This window comes from Pongo abelii, chromosome X (genome assembly GCF_028885655.2).
Source record: "Pongo abelii isolate AG06213 chromosome X, NHGRI_mPonAbe1-v2.0_pri, whole genome shotgun sequence".
NCBI lineage: Eukaryota > Metazoa > Chordata > Mammalia > Primates > Hominidae > Pongo > Pongo abelii.
In genome coordinates, this window is record NC_072008.2 from 87,366,687 (window position 1) to 87,387,099 (window position 20,413).

Here is a 20,413-nt window from a genome sequence, read left to right on the forward strand (position 1 = left end):
GCTGAACATGTGGTCAGTCTTGGCGCAGGTACTCTTTGCAGATGAGATGATTGCATATTCTGTGGTTGATGGGTGGAGTATTCTGTAGATTTTTATTTGGTCTAATTGGTCATATGTAAAATTTAATTCCATAATTGTTTTGTTAATTTTCTTGCTTGATGTTAGGTATAACACTATAAGTGTGGTGTTGAAGTCCCCCACTATTATTGTGTTTCCTTCAAAGTCTTTTTATAGGTCTAGAAGTACTAGTTTTATAAAATAGGTGCTCCAGTGATGGATGTGTATATATTTAGCATAGGTAAGTATTCTTGATGAATTGAATCCTTTATCAGCATGTAACACCCATTTTTGTCTGTTTTTACTGTGGTTAGTTTAAAGTCTGTTTTATTTGTTATAAGAATAGTAACCCTGGCTCTTTTTTATTTTTTGTTTGCATAATAAATCTTTCTCCAACCCTTTACTTTGAGCCCATGTGTATCTTTCCATGTGACCATGTGAGACAGGTCTTTAGGAGACAGCAGAGAGGTTTTTTTTTTTTTTTTTTTTTTTTTTTTTTTTAATTCCAACTTGCCACTCTGTGCCTTTTAAGTGCGGTGTTTAGGCCATTTACATTCAAGGTTAGTATTGACATGACAGATTTTGATCTTATTATTAAGCTGTTATTTGGTTGCTTTGTAGTTTCTATTGTGTGGTTGATTTATATGGTCAGTGGGTTATGTACTTAAGTGTGTTTTTCTGACAGCAGGTCTTGTTCTTTTATTTCAATTTTTAGAACTCCCTTAAGGATCTGTTGCAAGGCTGGCCTAGTGGTAACAAATTCTCTTAGTGCTTGCTTGCCTGGAGAATGTGTCTCTTTTCCTTATGAAACTTAGTTTAGTGGGAAATAAAATTTTTGGTTGGAGTTTCTTTCCTTTAAGGGTGCTCTTGGGAGGCCAAGGCAGGCAGATCACATGGTCAGGAGATCGAGACCATCCTGGCTAACATGGTGAAACCCTGTCTCTACTAAAAATACAAAAAATTAGCCAGGCGTGGTGGCAGGCACCTATAGTCCCAGCTACATGGGAGGCTGAGGCAGGAGAATGGCGTGAACCTGGGAGGCAGAGCTTGCAGTGAGCCGAGATTACGCTACTGCACTCCAGCCTGGGTGACAGAGCGAGACTCTGCCTCAAAAAAAAAATGGGGGATGCTCTAAATAGGCCACCAATTTCTCCTGGCTTGTAAGGTTTCTTCTGTATGATCTGCTGTTAGCCTGATGGTGTTTGGAAGTAATCTGACTTTTTTGTCTAGTTACCTTTCCATTTTTTATTCAGCCTTGATCTTGGTCAATCCATTTACTGTATGCCTTGCTGTTGTTTTGTATAATATCTAACAGGTGTTCTCTAGATTTGTTGCATCTTGCTGTAAATCTCTGTAGTAAAATTAAGGAGATTTTCTTGACGTACTCCCACAAATATGTTTTCCAGTTTCTTTACTTTCTCTTCCTCTTTTTCTGTGGATGTGGTCATTTACATAATCTCATATTTCTCAAAGACTTTGTTTATTTATAAAAATATGTTTCCTATTTATTTTTTGTAGACTGGGTTAGCTCAAAAGACCAGTGTTAAAATTCAGATTTTTTTCTTCTGGTTTGTGTAGTCTATTGATAAAGATTTCAATTGAACTTTTTAATTTTTTAAATTAGTTTTTTAACTACAGAAGCTCTGATTGATTACTTTTTAGGCTGTTTGTCTCTTCCTTTCTTTCCTGGAAAAATATGAAATGCTTCACAAATTTGCATGTCATCCACGCACAGAGGCCATGCTAACCTTCTTTGTGTTGTTTTAATTTTTTGTATATATGCTGCCAAAGTGGGCACAGAATTTTAAATTTAGAATTAAATTTTCTATAGGAAATTTTGTCCTGTCCCTAGATATAACCATCCAAGGCTGCAAATGCATTTTCACATTTTGAGTACTTCTGTGTGAGTGGCTAATCTTTGATCATGAATTTCTATTTAATCAGAAGTGCCTTTAATATTGTGGAATGTAATAGTGACATGATTCATCTTAGGCAATGAAAATTATTTGAAATAAAAAGTAATGTTACACAGTATTAATACTAGTTGAGAAAATATAAAAATTCATTATCAATGAAATTCATATTTTAAGGCTTCAGGAATAAATTTTGTAATGAGATTCTGGTTATTTTAATGATAGAAAATTCCAGATCCTAAAATTAACTTGATATCAATATCATAAACAGGTTGGTGTGTGAAATTAATTTCTAGAAAAAATTGATTATTTATGAGTCAAAAGCAAGTAGTGTAACTGAAATTTGAAATAGCATTTTCTTAAACTCACTCATTTAATCTTGACAGCATAATTAATTATAAATAAAATATTTGTAAGATTAATATTTAAAAAATATTCAGAGTAAAATGTCTTTTTTCAATACACACTTGTTTGGAAAATTAGGAAAGGCATATGAAGTAGACAATTATCAATAATTTCATTGCATAAAGAAGACTTCTGTTCAAACAATAAGTAGTCTAGATTAATTAATGCCTGCACATATTTTCCACCTCTTTTAATTAGTATCATTTCTTCATCACTGGGCAGCAGCTCCTCTTCATCAAACTATGTATTTGTTTTCTTCATCTACTAGAACCACCTGAGACATCAATTTTTGAAATAACTTCAAACTTAAAAAAGCTGTATGAACAGTACAAAAAGTATGTATCTTCTTTACTCATACTCCCCAATTGTCAATGATTTATGATATGTGCTCTCTCTCTCTCTCTCTCCCTGTCAATAAATAACTATATGGTTAGATAGAAATATTGCATTATTCTTTTTCTGAATAAGTTAAGAATATGGCGTAAGTCTGATGCTACAAATTTAAAACATTACAGTATACATTTGCCAAAGTAATGACTTTTTTCACCATACCACCATTACAACCTCCAAATTAGTAAATGTTGCCATTCATTTTACAGATTCCGTTCAAATTTTGCTAATGGTCTCAATAACTTGTGTTTTATGTTTTTGGTCCAGAATCTAATCCAGGATTAAATGTTGCACTCAATTATCACATCTCTTTACTGCCCTTTAATTTGGAACAGTTTTTCTGTCTTACCCTCTCTTTCATGACTGTGCCAATTTTAAGGAATAATAGCCTTTTATTCTGTGGGAAGGAAGGCTCATATTGTTTGGCGTTTTTCATGACCAGGCTCAGGATATGAAATTTTGGCAGATATACCACTAATGCGATGCTGCTTTTTTCACATTGACTCACATCTAAAGACACCTAAATTGGCCGAATATTAATATCTTACATAACAATAGTACATTTGTCAAAATGTACTTTCTCCTCCTTCTCCACCTCCTCTTGCTCCCTTTCTTTTTCTTCCTCTCCTTCTTCCTCCTCCTGCTCTTCTTCTTCCTGCTTATCCTCCTTCTTTCCATCTTTCTCCTCCTACTACTTCTAATTTTTTCTTCTTCTCAACTCTCCATAAATGTAATAAACTTTCTCAGCCATGGAGTCACATAAAAAACATAGAAGAATATACAACAATGACAGTAGATTAGTGTAGAATAACATAGAAAAATTAGATTTGTTGATTCTGGTTATTAGCCCTTTGTCAGATGGATAGACTGCAAAAATTTTCTCCCATTCGGTAGGTTGTCTGTTCACTCTGATGGTAGTGTAGAAGCTCTTTGGTTTAATTAGATTCCATTTGTCAATTTTGCTTTTGTTGCCATATCTTTTGGTGTTTTAGTCCTGAAGTTTTTGCCCATGCCTATGTCCTGAATGGTATTGCTTAGGTTTTCTTCTAGGGTTTTTAGAGTTTTACATGTTACGTTTAAGTCTTTAATCCATCTTGAGTTAATTTTTATATTAGCTGTAAGGAAGGTGTCCAGTTTCAGTTTTCTGCATATGGCTAGCCAGTTTTCCTAACACCATTTATTAAATAGGGAATCCCTTTCCCATTGTTTGTTTTTGTCAGGTCTGTCAAAGATCAGATGGTTGTAGATGTGTGGTGTTATTTCTGAGGACTCTGTTCTGTTCCATTGTTCTATATATCAGTTTTGGTACCAGTTCCATGCTGTTTTGGTTACTGTAGCCTTGTATAATTTGAAGTCAGGTAGCATGATGCCTCCAGCTTTGTTCTTTTTGCTTAGGTTTGTCTTGGCTATATGGGCTCTTTTTCGGTTGCATATGAGATTTAAAGTATTTTTTTCTAATTCTGTGAAGAGTGTCAATGATAGCTTGATGGGGATAGCATTGAATCTATACATTACTTTGGGCAGTATGGCCATTTCCATGATATTGATTCTTTCTATCCATGAGCATGGAATATTTTACCATTTGTTTGTGTCCTCTCTTATTTGCTTGAACAGTGGTTTGTAGTTTTCCTTGAAGAGGTCCTTCACATTTCTTGTAAGTTGTATTCCTAGGTATTTTATTCTCTTAGCAGAAATTGTGAATGGCAATTCACTCATGATTTGGCTCTCTGCTGGTCTATTGTTAGTGTAAAGGAATGCTTGTGATTTTTGCACATTCATTTTGTTTCCTGAGACGTTGCTGAAGTTGCTTATCAGCTTAAGGACATTTTTGGCTGAGACAATGCGGTTTTCTAAATATATAATCATGTAGTCTACAAACAGAGACAATTTGACTTCCTCTTTTCCTATTTGAATACCCTTTATTTTTTTCTCTTGCCTGATTGCCCTGGCCAGAACTTCGAATTCTATGTTGAATGGAAGTGGTGAGAGTGGGCATCCTTGTCTTGTGCCGGTTTTCAAAGGGAATGCTTCCAGCTTTTGCCCATTCAGTATGATATTGGCTGTGGGTTTGTCATAAATAGCTCTTATTATTGTGAGATACATTCCATCAATACTTAGTTTATTGGGAGTTTTTAGCCAGAAGAGGTGTTGAATTTTATCAAAGACCTTTTCTGCATCTGTTGAGATAATCAAGTGGTTTTTGTCATTGGTTCTGTTTATGTGATGGATTTTGATTTGTGTATGCTGAAGAAGCCTTGCATCTCAGGGATGAAGCAGACTTGATCGTGGTGGATAAGTTTTTTTTTATGGGTTGCTGGATTTGGTTTGCTAAAATTTTATTGAGGATTTTCACATAGATGTTCATCAGGAATATTGGCCTGAAATTTTCTTTTTGTTGTGTCTCTGCCAAATTTTGGTATCAGGATGATGCTAACTTCATAAAATGAGTTAGGGAAGAGTCCCTCTTTTTCTATTGTTTGGCATAGTTTCAGAAGGAATGGTACCAGCTCCTCTTTGTACCTCTGGTAGAATTCGGTTGTGAATCCATCTGGTCCTGGGCTTTTTTTGGTTAGTATACTATTAATTGCTGCCTCAATTTCTGAACTTGTTATTGGTATATTCAGACATTAGACTTCTTCCTGGTTTAGTCTTGGGAGAGTGTATGTATCCAGGAATTTATCCATTTCTTCTAGATTTTCTAGTTTCTTTGCATAGAGGAGTTTATAGTATTCTCTGATGGTAGTTTGTATTTCTGTGGAATCAGTAAGCATTTTTTATGTTTGTTGGTTGTTTGTATATGGTCTTCTGAGAATTGTCTATTCATGTTATTTGCCCACTTTTTGATGAGATTTGCTTTTTTCTTGATTATTTGTTTGAGCTCCTTGTAGATTCTTGATATTAGTTATTCTTCAGATGCATAGTTTGCGAATATTTTCTCTCACTCTGTGGGTTGTCTGTTTACTGATTATTTCTTTTGCTGTGCAGAAGTTTTTTAGTTTATTTAGGTCCAATTTATTTATTTTTGTTTTTGTTGAGTTGGCTTTTGAGTTCTTAGTCATAAATTGTCTGCCTAAGCCAGTGTCTAGAAAAGTTTTCCTTATGTTATCTTGTAGAATTTATATGGTTTTAGGTCTGAGATTTAATACTTTAATTTATCTTAAGTTGACTTTTGTATAAGGTGAGAGATGAGAATCCAATTTCCTTTTTCTACATGTAGCTTACCAGTTTTCCCAGAACCATTTGTTGGATAGGGTGTCCTTTCCCCACTTCATGTTTTTGTATACTTTGTCAAATAACAGTTGGCTGTAAGTATTTGGCTTTATTTCTGGGTTCTGTATTCTGTTCCATTGGTCTACATGACTCTATTTGTACCAGTACCATGCCGTTTTGGTAACTATAGCCTTGTAGTATACCTTGAAGTTTGGTAATGTGATGTCTCCAGATTTGTTCTTTTTGTTTAGGATTGCTTTTGCTCTGTGGGCTCTTTTTTGTTGCATATGAATTTTAGAATTTTTTCCTAGTTCTGTGAATAACGATGATGATATTTTGATAGGAATTGCATTGAATCTGTAGATTGTTTTAAGCAGTATGGTCAATTTCACAACAGTGATTCCACCCATCCGTGAGCATGGGATGTGTTTTCATTTGTTTGTGTCGTCTATGATTTCTTTCAGTAGTAGTTTGTCAGGTTTTTTTTTAATCTTTTTTTTATGTCTAATATAATTCAGCTGTAAATCCATCTCTTACTGGACTTTTTCATGGTGGCAATTTGTTTTTATTACTGATTCAATCTTGCTGTTTGTTGTTGGTCTGTTCAGGGTTTCTAATTCTTATTTCATCTAGAAGTTGTATATTTTCAAGAATTTGTCCACATCCTCTAGATTTTCTAGTCTGTGTATGTAAAGCTGTCCATATTAGCCTTGGGTGATCTTTTGTATTTCTGTGGCATCAGTTGCAACATCTCCAGTTTCATTTTTTATTGAGCTTATTGGGATCTTCTCTCTTATTTTACTTACTCTCCTGTCATTATAATTAATTCTAATTAATATTTTATATTAAAATTACTTGTATTGTGTTTCATGACAAAAAGATTCTATCTTATAATTTAAATCTGTCAATTGTTTTATGAACTCTGGATTTTATAAGTTGCTTAGCTCAGCCTTTATAATATTTTTGTGTCTGTGGATTTTAGAGATCAAAATCTGTTCTAAAATTTTATTTAATTCAAATAGTAATAGCCACTTGAAGTGAGTTCATGCTTTTTTTTTAATTTTGGGTGATTGATTTCCCCAAATCATCAATAAAGTCTTTTATTTGTCTTACTAGTTTAAAATGTTGCCTTAAATGTATGCTGAAATGACATACATATATCTTCTTTTTTCTTAATTATTATATTTTTAACTTTTAGGTTCAGGGGTACATGTGCAGGTTTATTATATAGGTAAACTGTGTATCACAGGGGTTTGGAATACATATAATTTTGTCACCCAGGTGATAAGTATAGTACCCAATAGGTATTATTTCTGATCCTGTCCTTCCTTTCACCCTTCATCCTCAAGTATATCCCAGTGTTTGTTGTTCCCTTCCTAGTATTCATATATTCTCATTGTTTAGTTTTCACTTATGACTGAGAATATGCAATATCTGGTTTTCTGATCCTGTGTCAATTTACTTTTGATAATGGCCTCCATCTCTATCCAAGTTGCTGCAAGGACATAATCTTGTTCTTTTTAATGGCTGTATAGTATTCCATGGTGTATTAGCCTTTTGATGTGCCGCTTGATTTGGTTGGCTATTATTTTCTTCAGAATGTTTGCATCTATGTTCATCAAAGACATTGGCCTGAAGTGGTTTGTGTGTGTGTGTTTTGCTGTTGTTGCTATTTTTGGTGTTTCTCTGTCTGGTTTTGGTATCAGGATGATCCTGGACTCACAGAATGAGTTGGGAAGAGGCTCCTACTCCTCATTATTTTGGAATAGCTTCAGTAGGGATAGTAACAGCTCTTCTTTGTACATCTGGTATAATTCAGCTATGAATCTATCTGGTCCTGGACTTTTTTTGGTTAGTAGGTTAATTACTACTGATTAAATTTCAGAATTTGGTATTGGTCTATTCAGAGTTTCAATTTCTTTTTGTTTCAGTCTTGGGATGGTGTACGTGTCCAGGAATTCATCTCTTTCTTCAGGATTTTTTAGTTTGTATGCATAGAGGTGTTTATAGTAGGCTCTTATGGTTTGCTTTTTATTTCTGTGTGGTCACTGATAACATCCCCTTTGTTATTTCTAATTCTGCTTATTTGGAGCTTCTCTTTTTTTTTTCATAAGTCTAGCTAGTGCTGTATCTATCTTATGAATTTTTTCAAAGAACCATCTCCTGAATTTGTTGACCTTTCAAACTGTTTTCCATGTCTCAACTTATTTCAGTTTGGATCTGATTTTAGTTATTTATTGTATTCTGCTAGCTTTGGGGTTGATTTGCTCTTGCTTCTCTAGTTCTAGTGCTGATGTTAGATTTTTAATTGAAGGTCTTTCTAACTTTATGAAGTGGATGTTTAGTGCTATAAATTTCCCTCTTAACGTTGCCTTAGCTGTGTCCCAAAGATTCTGGTATGTTGTATCCTTGCTCTTATTAATTTCAAAGAACTTCTTATTTATTTCTGCCTTAATTTTATTGTTTACCAAAAGTCATTCAGGTGGAGTTTAATTTCCATATAATTGTGTAGTTTTAAGTAATTTTCTTAGAATTGATTTCAATTTTTATTGTGTTGTGGCCTGAGAGGGTGGTTGGTATGATTTTGGTCCTTTTGAATTTGCTGAGTATTGGTTTATGTTTGAATATTTGGTTGATTTTGGAGTATGTGCCATGTAATGATAAAAAGAATGTATATTCTGTTGCTTTTGAGTGGAGAGTTTTGTCTGTTAGGTCCATTTGGTCATGTGTTGAGTTCAGATTTTTATTATCTTTGTTAATTTTCTGCCTCAATGATCTGTGTAATACTGTTGGTGGAGAGCTAAAGTCTCTCACTATTATTGTGTGGAAATCTCAGTCTCCTTGCATGTCTCTAAGAACTTGCTTTATTAAAATAGGTGCTCCTGTATTGGGTGCATATATATGTGGAATAGTTAGGTCTTCTTGTTGAATTGAAGCTTTTACCATTATATAATGTCTTTCTTTGCCTTTTTCTGATCTTTGTTGGTTTAAGGTCCATTTTGTTTGCAATTAGGACTGTAACCCCTGCTTTTCTTTCTGTTTTCCATTTGCTTGGTTGATTTTTCCCCATCTCTTTATTTCGAGTGTATGAATATTACTGCATGTGAGATGGGTCTCTTTAAGACAACATACCATTCGATGTTGTTTCTTTACCAGGATTATTACTCTGTCCCTTTTAATTGGGGCATTTAACCTCTTTACATTCAAGGTTAGTATCGATATCTGTGAATTTGTTCCTGTCATCATGTTCTTGACTGGTTATTATACAGACTTGTTTGTGTGTTCCTTTATATTGTTACTGGTCTGTGTACTTAAGTGTGTGCTTTTGTAGTGGCTGATAATATCCTTTCTTTTCCGTATTTACTGCTTCTTTTGGGACCTCTGGTAAGGTAGGTCTGGTGGTAATACATTTTCTCAGCATTTGCTCTCTGAATAGAAACTTATTTCTCCTTCAGTTATGAAGCTTAGTTTGGTTGGATATAAATTCTTCCTTGGAATTTATTTTCTTTCACATTGAATATAGGCCCCCAATGTCTTCTGGCTTTTAGAGTTTCTACTGAAATGTCTACTGTTGGCCTGATGTGGTTCCCTTTGTAAGTTACTGGGTTCATGTCTTTAGCTGCCTTTAATATTTTTTTCTTTCATTTTGACCTTGGAAAATCTGATAATTATGCTTCTTGGGGAGGTCTTCTTGTATAATATTTCACATGGGTTCTCTGCATTTCCTGGATTTGAGTGTTGGCCTCGGTAGCAAAGTTGCAAATGTTTCCATGGATGATATGCTAAAAGATGTTTTCCATGTTGCTTGCTTTTTTCCATCTCTTTCAGGGATGCCAATGAGTTATAGGTTTGGTCTCTTCACATAATCCTAAATTTCTCCAATTTTTTTATTCTTTTAAAGTTTTGATTTATTTTTGTCTGACTGAGATAGATATTTCAGAAAGCCAATCTTTGAGCTCTGAGGTTTTGTTCTCACCTTGGTCTTATCTGCTCTTAATATTTGCAAGTGTATTTTGGAATTCCTGTAGTGTGTTTTTCAGCTCTATCAGATCAGTTTGGTTCTTTTTTATAATGGCTGTTTCATCGTATCAGCTCCTGTATCATTTTATTATGATTCTTAGCTTCCTTGGATTGGGTTTCAATAGTCTACTGAATCTCAATGATCTTGATTTCTATCTATATTGTGAATTCTATTTCAGTCATTTCAGCCATTTTAGCCCAGATAATAAACCTCACTAGGGAACTAGTGGAGTTCTTTGGATGCAATGAGGCACTCTGGCTTTTTGAGTTTCCAGAATTCTTACACTGTTTTTTTCTCATTTGTGTGGCCTAGTGTTCCTTCCATCTTTGAAGTAGTTGTTTTTCAAATTGATTTTTTTTTCTGCTTTGAAGGAGGTTTGATTATGGTGTAAGGTGAGTTCAGTTGACTGGCTTTGATTTCTAGTCTTCCTGTGTCTTGGAAGAGCCCTTTCTGAACCTTATCCATGCCTATGTTTCTTTTGTTGGGTGATCTGGTCCACAAGGCTCCTTCAGGCAGGGGACGCAGTTGGCAGACAAGCTGTAACCTTGCCAGCTCAAACCTAATCTACTGTCCATGTTCTTCCTGGGGAAACACTAGATTGCACCTGCCTGCAGAGTTCAGGCAGAAGCTGGACCACAGGGTTGGAATCTTTAGCAGGTGTGGCCTGTCTGAGTATGGGAGGTAAGGGTCAATGGGGTCACTTACCCTGCTATTCAGGTGTTTCCAGGGCAACTGGAGGCTTCACCACTCAGCCAATTCAGGCAGAAATAGGACCCCTGGGACAGAAGCTCTAGCAGAAATGGCTCCCTAGCTATCAGCATTGGGGGTAAATGGGGTCATGCACTCTGCTGTTTGGGTGTTTCCTGGGACAAGAGGAAGCTGTACCCTCTACCTGAGTTCACACAGAAGCAGGGCCACTGGGCCAGTAGCTTTAGACATTGCCCACTTGGCTATCATTGTGTGGGGGGGAATAGTCATGTGCTCTGCCATCTGGATGTTTCCCTGGGCAAAAGGATGCTGTGCCCTCCAGTTGAGTTCCCACGTAAGCAATAATTCTGGGCCAGAAGCTTTAGCAAGTGTTGCTTGCCTGACTATTAGTGGCCGGGTTGGGTGGAGTTGTCTGCTCTGTCATCCCAGTGTTTCTCAGGACAATAGAAAGCTGTGCCCTCCAGATGAGTTCTCACAGAGGCAGGAACAATGGGCCAGAAGCTCTGCCAGGCATTGCCTTCCTGACTATCAGTGGCGAGGTGAGGGGGGTTGCATGGGGAGGCAGGGGATTCTTTCATTCCTAGTCTTTTACAGGTACCTGCAGAGAGTGTAAATCCCCCTGGGGACTCTCACTTATTAACTCCTGTTGGAAGATTCTCCTGGCTCTGAGTGGAACCCAGACAGGCTGATGCCCAGCTTCTCTCCTCTCTCTCTCTGTTCCTCTGCTGCCTTGATAGATTCTGGTGTGATCAGCCTGCAGGCTTAGTGTCCACTAGCCCTTATGTTTCCTCTCCCAGTTTTCTGGGATTTTTATGGTCCATTATTTTCTTTTTTAAAATTATTATACTTTAAGTTCTGGGGTACATGTGCACAATGTGCAGATTTGTTACAGTGCAGGTATACATGTGCCATGTTGGTTTGTTACACCCATCAACTTGTCATTCACATTAGGTATTCCTTCTAATGCTATCCCTCCCCTAATTCCCCACCCCCCAACAGGCCCTGGTCTGTGATGTTCCCCTCCCCGTGTCCATGGGTTCTCATTGTTCAACTCCCACTTATGAGTGAGAACATGCAGTATTTGGCTTTCTCTTCTTGCGTTACTTTGATGGTTACTTTTTTGATGGTTTCCAGTTTCGTCCATGTCCCTGCAAAGGACAGAAACTCATCCCATTTTATGGCTGCTTAGTATTCCATGGTGTATATGTGCCACGTCGGTCTATTATTTTCTGTCGACTTATTTCTTTATCAATACTGTACTATTTTAATTGGTGTTGTTAATAAGTAATGTCCTCTGTTGTTCTAACTCAAATATTTCTTGGATTTCCTTCATTATTTTATATTTCATATTAATTTTAAAAGCATATTTTAGGGTTTAAAAAATTTTGTTGAGTGTGATTGGGATTGGATTTATTGATTAAGTCATGGAGAATTAACACATTGTGTTACTGATAAACATGGTATATGCCCCATTTAGTCATTATATTTTAAATCTTCAGCATTTAAAAATTGATTATCCATATTATTTTATATTTCAGTTGAGTTTATTTCAAGATATTTTGTATTTTTGTTTTTATTGTGAAGAAAATATCTTTCTCCATTATCAGTATATCTTCTAATTGTTATTGCTAGAATACAGAGAAGCTAATGATTTTAACTTGTTTATTTTTTATCTGGTTTTCTGACTGCTATCTTATGAGCTCTTTAAATTTTAGTTTAATATCTTGGTTTTTGAAATGGCTAATAATGTTGTCTGTAAACAGATGACAGTTTTCTTCCTTCTTTATAATGTCTTTGCTTGAATTTTTATATTGTATATGACCCACAATTCATTATTGAATAATTGTGTTTCTAGAAGGCATCTTTCTCTTCTTAGACCAGATTCTTCCAATACAATAAAAAATAAATTTAATTTGTAATTAGAGGGGAAAAACTCACCAAATAAATGTCTTTTTTTTCTCAGAAATAAGTATGTTTAGGGAAGAAGTTAAAAATTGTGGCAGAAAAGGCACTAGAATAGACAATATTGAAAAACGATTATTTCCAGATCCGAAATAACAGATGAAAGACAAGAGTCCACAGCTTCATGAATTAATTTTTTTGTTTGGTAAAAAAATCTACAGACAAATTTGGATGGAAATATGTGAGAAATCAAAGAAATAAAATTATGTTTATCCAGTATTCCAGGTTCTATCATATCTGCAACTTTCCTGTTCCATAGACATTCATAGATTCGTACTAAGGCTTTACTAGTTAGGATTAAGGAAATTGCTTAGTACTTCCATAAATCTAAATTTTTGACAAGAAGGGAGTGGTTAAATGAATCATGATTCACCTGTACAATAGAGCCCCTTCTGGCCATTAAAATAATATTTTTAGAAAGATCATAATCTTTTATAATACAAAAAAGTTTTAAAAATAGTATAATTTTATTTGTGTCATATATTTTTTCACAATTTTATCTTAAAGTTAAAAGGACATATACATAAGAGGATTATTTTACACACATACACACAAACACACTTATATGTATGTAATTAATAAGGTTTAAATATTCATATATATCTACAAAATCAAAAAAACTTAAAACACAGTGTTAACATTGGCAATGCAATGTAGTAAGGTTTTCTATAATTTTTATTATCTTTATTGAACTCTTCTGTATTTTCCAAACTTGGTGAATGAACATGCATTACTCATATAATAATAAACATTCAACCAAGCATAATATTTACCCAAAACTCGCCCTTTAACTGAGTTAGGTCATATATCCCAGCATTTGCTACCTGCTCCTCTGTTTCCTGCTAATATCTGCATTTTAGTACTTGATTATTTGTTTCTGTATATCAACTGTCTCTGGAACTTGCCCTCCACATCTCATGTTGTCTCCCATTCATATTAATCATGCAACTTTACTTCTTTACTACTAAACTGAATCTGTTTATTTCATGCTTGTGTTCAGTTTCTGGGAGGTTTTATCTCATATCTCTGGTTATCACATTATTGACAACTACATCTTCCCCTACATCACCCCACAAACATGTTACATAAAGTAAAATATTAAAAGTCTTGAAAGACATGCACATCGATATTCAGTAATTTATGAAACAGGTATTTTTCAGTGCTTGCTTTGTGTCACACACACACACACTGGGAACTAAAGGTAAAACTGTAAGAAGGAGTGGACTCTGCTTTCATGAAATTACTCATACAGGCATTCAGAAATACATTAATTAAATTACTACACACACATGCAAATATAATTCAGAGGTATGATCCAACCACAAGGAATTGCATGATTCTATAAAGGCATATAACAGAAAACTGACACTGGCTTTTAATGTCAGTATTACCTGGAGGAAGTAGCAATATTTGTGGTGGTTAATTTTATGTGTAAATTTGGTTGGGCCATGGGGTGTCCAGATATTTGCTTAAACATTATTCTGGGTGTGCCCGTGAGGGTGTTCATGGATAATATTAACATTTGAATTTGTAGATTGACATAGCATATTGTTCTCCCCAATGTGAGTGGCCCTCATGCAATTATTTGCAGGCCTCAATAGAACAAAAGGCTGAGTAAAAAAGAAAAGTTTACTCTTTTTGCCTGACTGCCTTCAGGCTGGGACATTGGTCTTCTCCTGCCTTCAGACCTGGACTCAGACTGAAACTTACACCATTTGCTCTTCTGGTTCTCAGGCCTTCAGAGAATACTTGGAACTATGCCACAGCTCTCCTGTTTCTCCAACTTGTTAAATGCAGATCTTGGTACTTCTGTACCTCCATAAGTGTGTGAAACAATTTATTACAATAAATGACTTTATACATATATGCATACAAACATTCACGCACACACGTGCAGATGCATACACAGACACACACACACACACACATACACACAAATTTGTTCTGTTTCTTGGAAGAACTCGGACTATTACAGATTTTGGTACCAAGAGTGGTTTTATGGGAAGATAATTTTAAAAGTGAGTTTTTAAAATTGGTTCTGGAGTTTCTAGAAATTTCCCTCTAGTCTAATTAGATTTTAAAAGACCATGGCTGTATTTCCAGTAGTAAAGAGAGTGCTGATAGTGCATGGCATAGTGTGGAAATAGAGATGTTCAAAATATCTTCACTGGATACTCCTAATCAACCACTTATCAGAAGCAAGGAGCTGGGTGACTGTTCATACTGCCCTTTGAAATATTTTTGGAATGCTAACAAATATAATGAGGTTGCATGGTTGCTTTTAATGTTTCTGGAGTAACTGGGGAAAGAAAAAAATGAGCTCAGTATTTGAATTCGCAGCTAAAGCACCACATAAATGACCTTCTATGCGTACCATGAAGGAAACTCTTATTTTGTAACCACAATGTTGAAATTGCTGAAAATACTAATCTCATCCTGTATCTGGCTGAATTACAAGTTGAATCCCCAGTATTACACGGTGTCTATTGCTAAAAAGAGGGCATTGATTGGAAAATAATGTGACCAATGGAAATGAGGATGCATGGAAACACTCTGACAAAACTGGGAACATTAAACCCCTGAATTTTGATGTATCTTCTTTGTCAGTAGAAGTCCCCACTCCCAGTGGATATATCCGCCAAAATTAGAGAAGAAAAAGATTACAAAACCCTAGAAGAAGCAAACTCTGCAGCCTTAGTAGTAGCAGCCTCTGCACACTTGTCTGAGGAGATTAACCCTTAGATTACCTGAGGAAACTGTAATGGCCTTCCCAGGCTGTGGCCATACAATATAATGCTGATTTTCCTCTAAATGGACTCGCATGACACCTTTTTTCTTCTAAAGCAAAGGAAACCAATATGAGAATTCCAACAGAATCTCATATTTGAGAATTCAAATAAATTTTAATAGGAAATTTAACTAAACTCAAATCTCAGCAGGTGCATAAAGGTGAGTGTGACTCAAGAGGAGTTTCACTATATTCTAAATGAATTACCTGAGTTATATATAATATATATATGTATTATGTAATATATATATTATATATATTATGTAATATGTATATTATATATTACGTAATATATATAATATATATTATATATATTATGTAATATATATTATATATAATACATATAATATATATTATATATATTACATAATATATATATTATATATGTAATATATATTATATATATCATATATTATGTAATATATATTATATATCATATATTATGTAATATATATTATATATATTATATATTATGTAATATATATTATATATAATATATTATGTAATATATATTATATAATATATATTATATATTACGTAATATATAATATATATTATATATTACATAATATATAATATATAATATATATTATATATTATGTAATATATATTATACATATTATATATTATGTAATATATATTATACATATTATATATTATGTAATATATATTATATATAATGTAATATATATTATACATATTATATATAATGTAATATATATTATATATATCATATATTATGTAATATATATTATATATCATATATTATGTAATATATATTATATATTATATATTACGTAATATATATGATATATATTATGTAATATGTGCACATGTACCATAGAGCCTAAAGTATAATAATAATAATAATAGTAATAATAATAAAAAATAAAAAATAAAATAAAATAAATAAAAAAATAAAAAAAAATAAAAAGAAAAAGAAACCAAAAAAAAAATATATAATATATGTATATATTACGTAATATATATATTGTATATATTACGTAATATATATATTATATATATTACATTATATATATTATATATATTATATATTATATATATTACATTATATATATTATATATATTATATATATTATATATTATATATATTATATATTATATATATTATATATATTATATATTATATATATTCTGTAATATATATTATATATGTTATATATAATATATATTATGTAATATATATTATATATGTTATATATATCATATATATTACATAATATATATTATATATGTTATATATATCATATATATTATGTAATATATATGATATATGTTATGTAATATATATTATATATGTTATATATTACATATATTATATATATATTATATATATTATAGAGAGAGAGAGACAGAAATTTGGGAAATATATATGAGAATGCATGTTGTGGGTTTGGCATAATGGTAAAAGGAACATACAGTTAGATCAGGCCAAATTTATTAATACAAGCTCACTAAACATGAGAGAATTAGAAAAGCTGATTCCTTGGTTTAATGTACATAAAGGTGTTCAAAGGCTAAAGGATATTAGTATGTTGGAGTGGATTTTTCATTTAATACTGTCCCACCCTTAGAGGGTCCAGAAGACATACTTTTCAGAAATACTGGGTAAAATATATTTATAAGGGAATCATCACCGCTTTAGATGAGCTCTGTAATCACTCATCACTACAGGCCAGACCTTACACTGGGAAATGCTGTCACTTAATTGGAAATCTTAAATGTAACAGAAGTAATTGGATAATAGGGTCTCAAGGGACAAGTGGTGACACTCACATTATATAAACAGAGAGTCATTGCCTCTCAATCAATTTCTACATCTAAGTTAGTTTACAGACTTAGAATCTCCCTAGTGAAGTGGAGGAGGCTGAGTTCACTTGAGGAAGAACCATGGGATATGGTCAAAAATTATATTGTTAATCTTTCTTCCTGCCTTACCCAAAAAGGCCTGTGGCCTATTGCCAGGCCTTTATATTTAAAATAAATAAATAAATAAACACACCTTCTGGGGACTACTGGGTACTATATTTGAACTGGCATTTATTTCAGGAGATTTAAAAGATCACTGCAGTCCAGTGGTTGGAGTAGGAACTTATGGATGTCAGGATTTAAATGGATTTTTAGCTCAGGTCCACTTCTAAGAGGGACCAGTGTATCTTTTAACCCAGCTTGTGATTATTTTTCCAGTCCCAGAATGCAAAACTGAAATAAATGTACTCAGCAACTGGTGGAATTCTCGTATTGGTTTCCGGACCTGTGGAGTGAGGGCTATTAAGATAGGAAGGATGAAGTGGAAGCAATTAGAGCTGCCTCTACCTGGAAAACTAGTAAATCAAAAGCGATACTGCATTCATGAAGATATTACAGAGATTAGTGTCACTCTCAAAAACTTGAAAGATGCAGGAAATATTCCTACTCAAATATCCTATTTGTCCTGTGCAGAAGACAGACAAATCTTGAATATTGACAGTGAATTATTGTAAGCTTAACAAGATGTTGATTCTAATTGCAACTGCTATACCAAATGCAATTTCATGCTTGAAAAAATTAACACATTCTGGTCACATGGTGTGTAGCTAATTATCTGGAAAATGCCTTTTTATCTTAACCTATCATCAGGTGCATCAGAAGCAGTTTGATTTCGGCTAGCAAGATCAGCAATACACATTCACTGTCCTACCTCTAATGTATATCAACTCTTTAGTCCTATTTCTTAATTTAGTTTTCAAGGACCTTGACGACCTTCCTCTTCCACAGGATAACACACTGATTCATTACATTGATGACATTATGCTGATTGGAGTGAGTAAGAAATAGCAACTACATTCAACATAGTTTGGATCCTTGCATGTCAGGGTGCTGGAAATAAATCAGGAAAAGATTCGGGGCCTTCTACCTCAGTGAAATTTGTATGGATCCAGTGATTTAGGGTATGTCAAAATATTCTGTCTAAGCTGAAGGATAAAATGCTACATCTGGCCTCTCCTATAACCTAATAAAATGCTCAATGTCTAGTGGACCTATTTGAATTTAAAAGGCAACATATTCCTCATTTGGATGTGTTCCTCTGGTCTATTTACTGAGTGATTTAAATAGCTGCTAGTTTTGAGTCGGGGCTCAGAATAAGAAAGCCTCTTCAAAAGGTCCAGACTAGTGTGTAAGATGCTCTACCACTTGGACCATATGATTCAGCAGATCCAATGATGCTTGAAGTGTCAGTGGCACATGCATAAGTTGTTTTGAGCCTTAGGTGGGTATCTATATGTATGAATTATAGTTTAAGCCTTTAGGATTTTGGAGCAATGCTATACCTTCTTCCATAGATAACTACTCTCCTTTTGAGTAAAAGCTCTTGGCTTGCTACTGAGTCTGGTAGAGATTAGAACTTAACCATGGGTCACTAAGTTACCATGTGGCCTGAGCTGCCCATCATAAACCTGATACTATCTCACCCAGAAAACCACGCATTTTGGTATTCAGAGCAGCACTCCTTAATCAAATGGAAGTAGTATATACACGAATGGGTCTGAGCAGGTCCTGAACACATAAATAAGTTACATGAAAATGTGGCCCAAATGTTCATGGTTCCCACTCCTGCTACACTGCTTTCTCTCTCCTAACCTGCACCTATGGCCTCATAAGAAGTTTCCTGCAACTAGTTGACAGATGAAAAAAAAATTGAGCCTTATTTGCAGTTAATTCTGTACGATTTATAAGTACCACCCAACAGTGCCTTTCTTGCACATCCCTAAGAAATGATAGTAAATGGAAATTATTTTAGTAGACAAAACTTTGAGCAGTGCACCTGGTTGTTTACTTTTCTTGGAAGGAGAAATGGCCAGATGTAAAACTATACCAACTAATGGACTGTGGCCAATAGTTGTCTGGATGGCCAGGGACTTGGAAGGAATATTGTCTCTGTCTGTTTTGTGTTGCTTCAACAGAATACTTGAGACTGGGTAGTTTATATTTTAAAAGAGGATTATTTTGGCTTATAATTACGGAGGCTGGAAAGTGCAAGAATAGGCAGCCACATCTGGTTGGCTTCTTTTGAGGGCCTTGTGCTGTGTCATAAGATGTCAAAGAAGTAGAAGAGGAAGCAAGAGTTCAAAAAGGACAAAACATGAGAGGTGACTTTTTTGGTAACAATCTGCTCCTACAAGAACTAACCCAATCTTGCAAGAAGAAATTAATTTATCTCACAGACTTAATAACCTCTTAAAGGCCCCACCTCCTAACATGATTATATTGGCAATTAAATTTCAACATGAGTTCTATCAAGGACAAACCACATCCAAACCACAGCCAACATGATTGAACAAATGGTGACAAAGAAATTAGGAGAAGAGATATGTGGGTATATTCTCCTGAATGGGCAAAAAAAACATGAAAATATTTGTGCCCCCTGTGAATGCTCAACAAAGAATTACCTCATCAGTGGAGGATTTTAATCATTACACTTGGATACTAGTCAGCCTCTTTTCTCAGCCACAGCTGTGCCTGCTCATAAACAAAGTGGCCATGATAGCAGAGATGAAGGTTATACATTGGTTCAGCAATAGAAACTTTCGTTCACCAAGGCCAAACTGGCTATGGCCATGGCTGAATGATCAATCAGCCAGTAGCAGAAACCAACACTGAATTCTTAATATGTCACCATTTTTTAAAGTGATTAGGCAGCTACCTGATAACAAGTTAATTACAGCTATTTGTATTATAGAAAGAGTAGTGTTTTGTTTTACTGTAATAGAAACTTACTTTTGAATATAAATTTGCCTTCCCTGCATGAAATAATTCTGCCAAAACTGCCATTAGTGAACTTTCAAAATGCCTTATCCATCATCATGGTATTCCACACAGTATGCTGCTGATGAATAAACTGATTTTATGGCAAAAGAAGTGCTACATTTGGTCTATAAAATTCACTGGTCTTACCAT

The 20,413-nt window shown here is 34.2% G+C and overlaps 1 non-coding gene across 1 annotated transcript; it reads right to left on the reverse strand.

Moving 5' to 3' along the window:
• Positions 1-1,747: 1,747 nt before the first annotated feature.
• On the reverse strand, positions 1,748-1,855 carry LOC112131122 (U6 spliceosomal RNA). Its single transcript, XR_002913268.1, has one exon. It is a non-coding gene; the product is annotated as a U6 spliceosomal RNA (small nuclear RNA).
• Between the last annotated feature and the right edge of the window lie 18,558 nt (positions 1,856-20,413).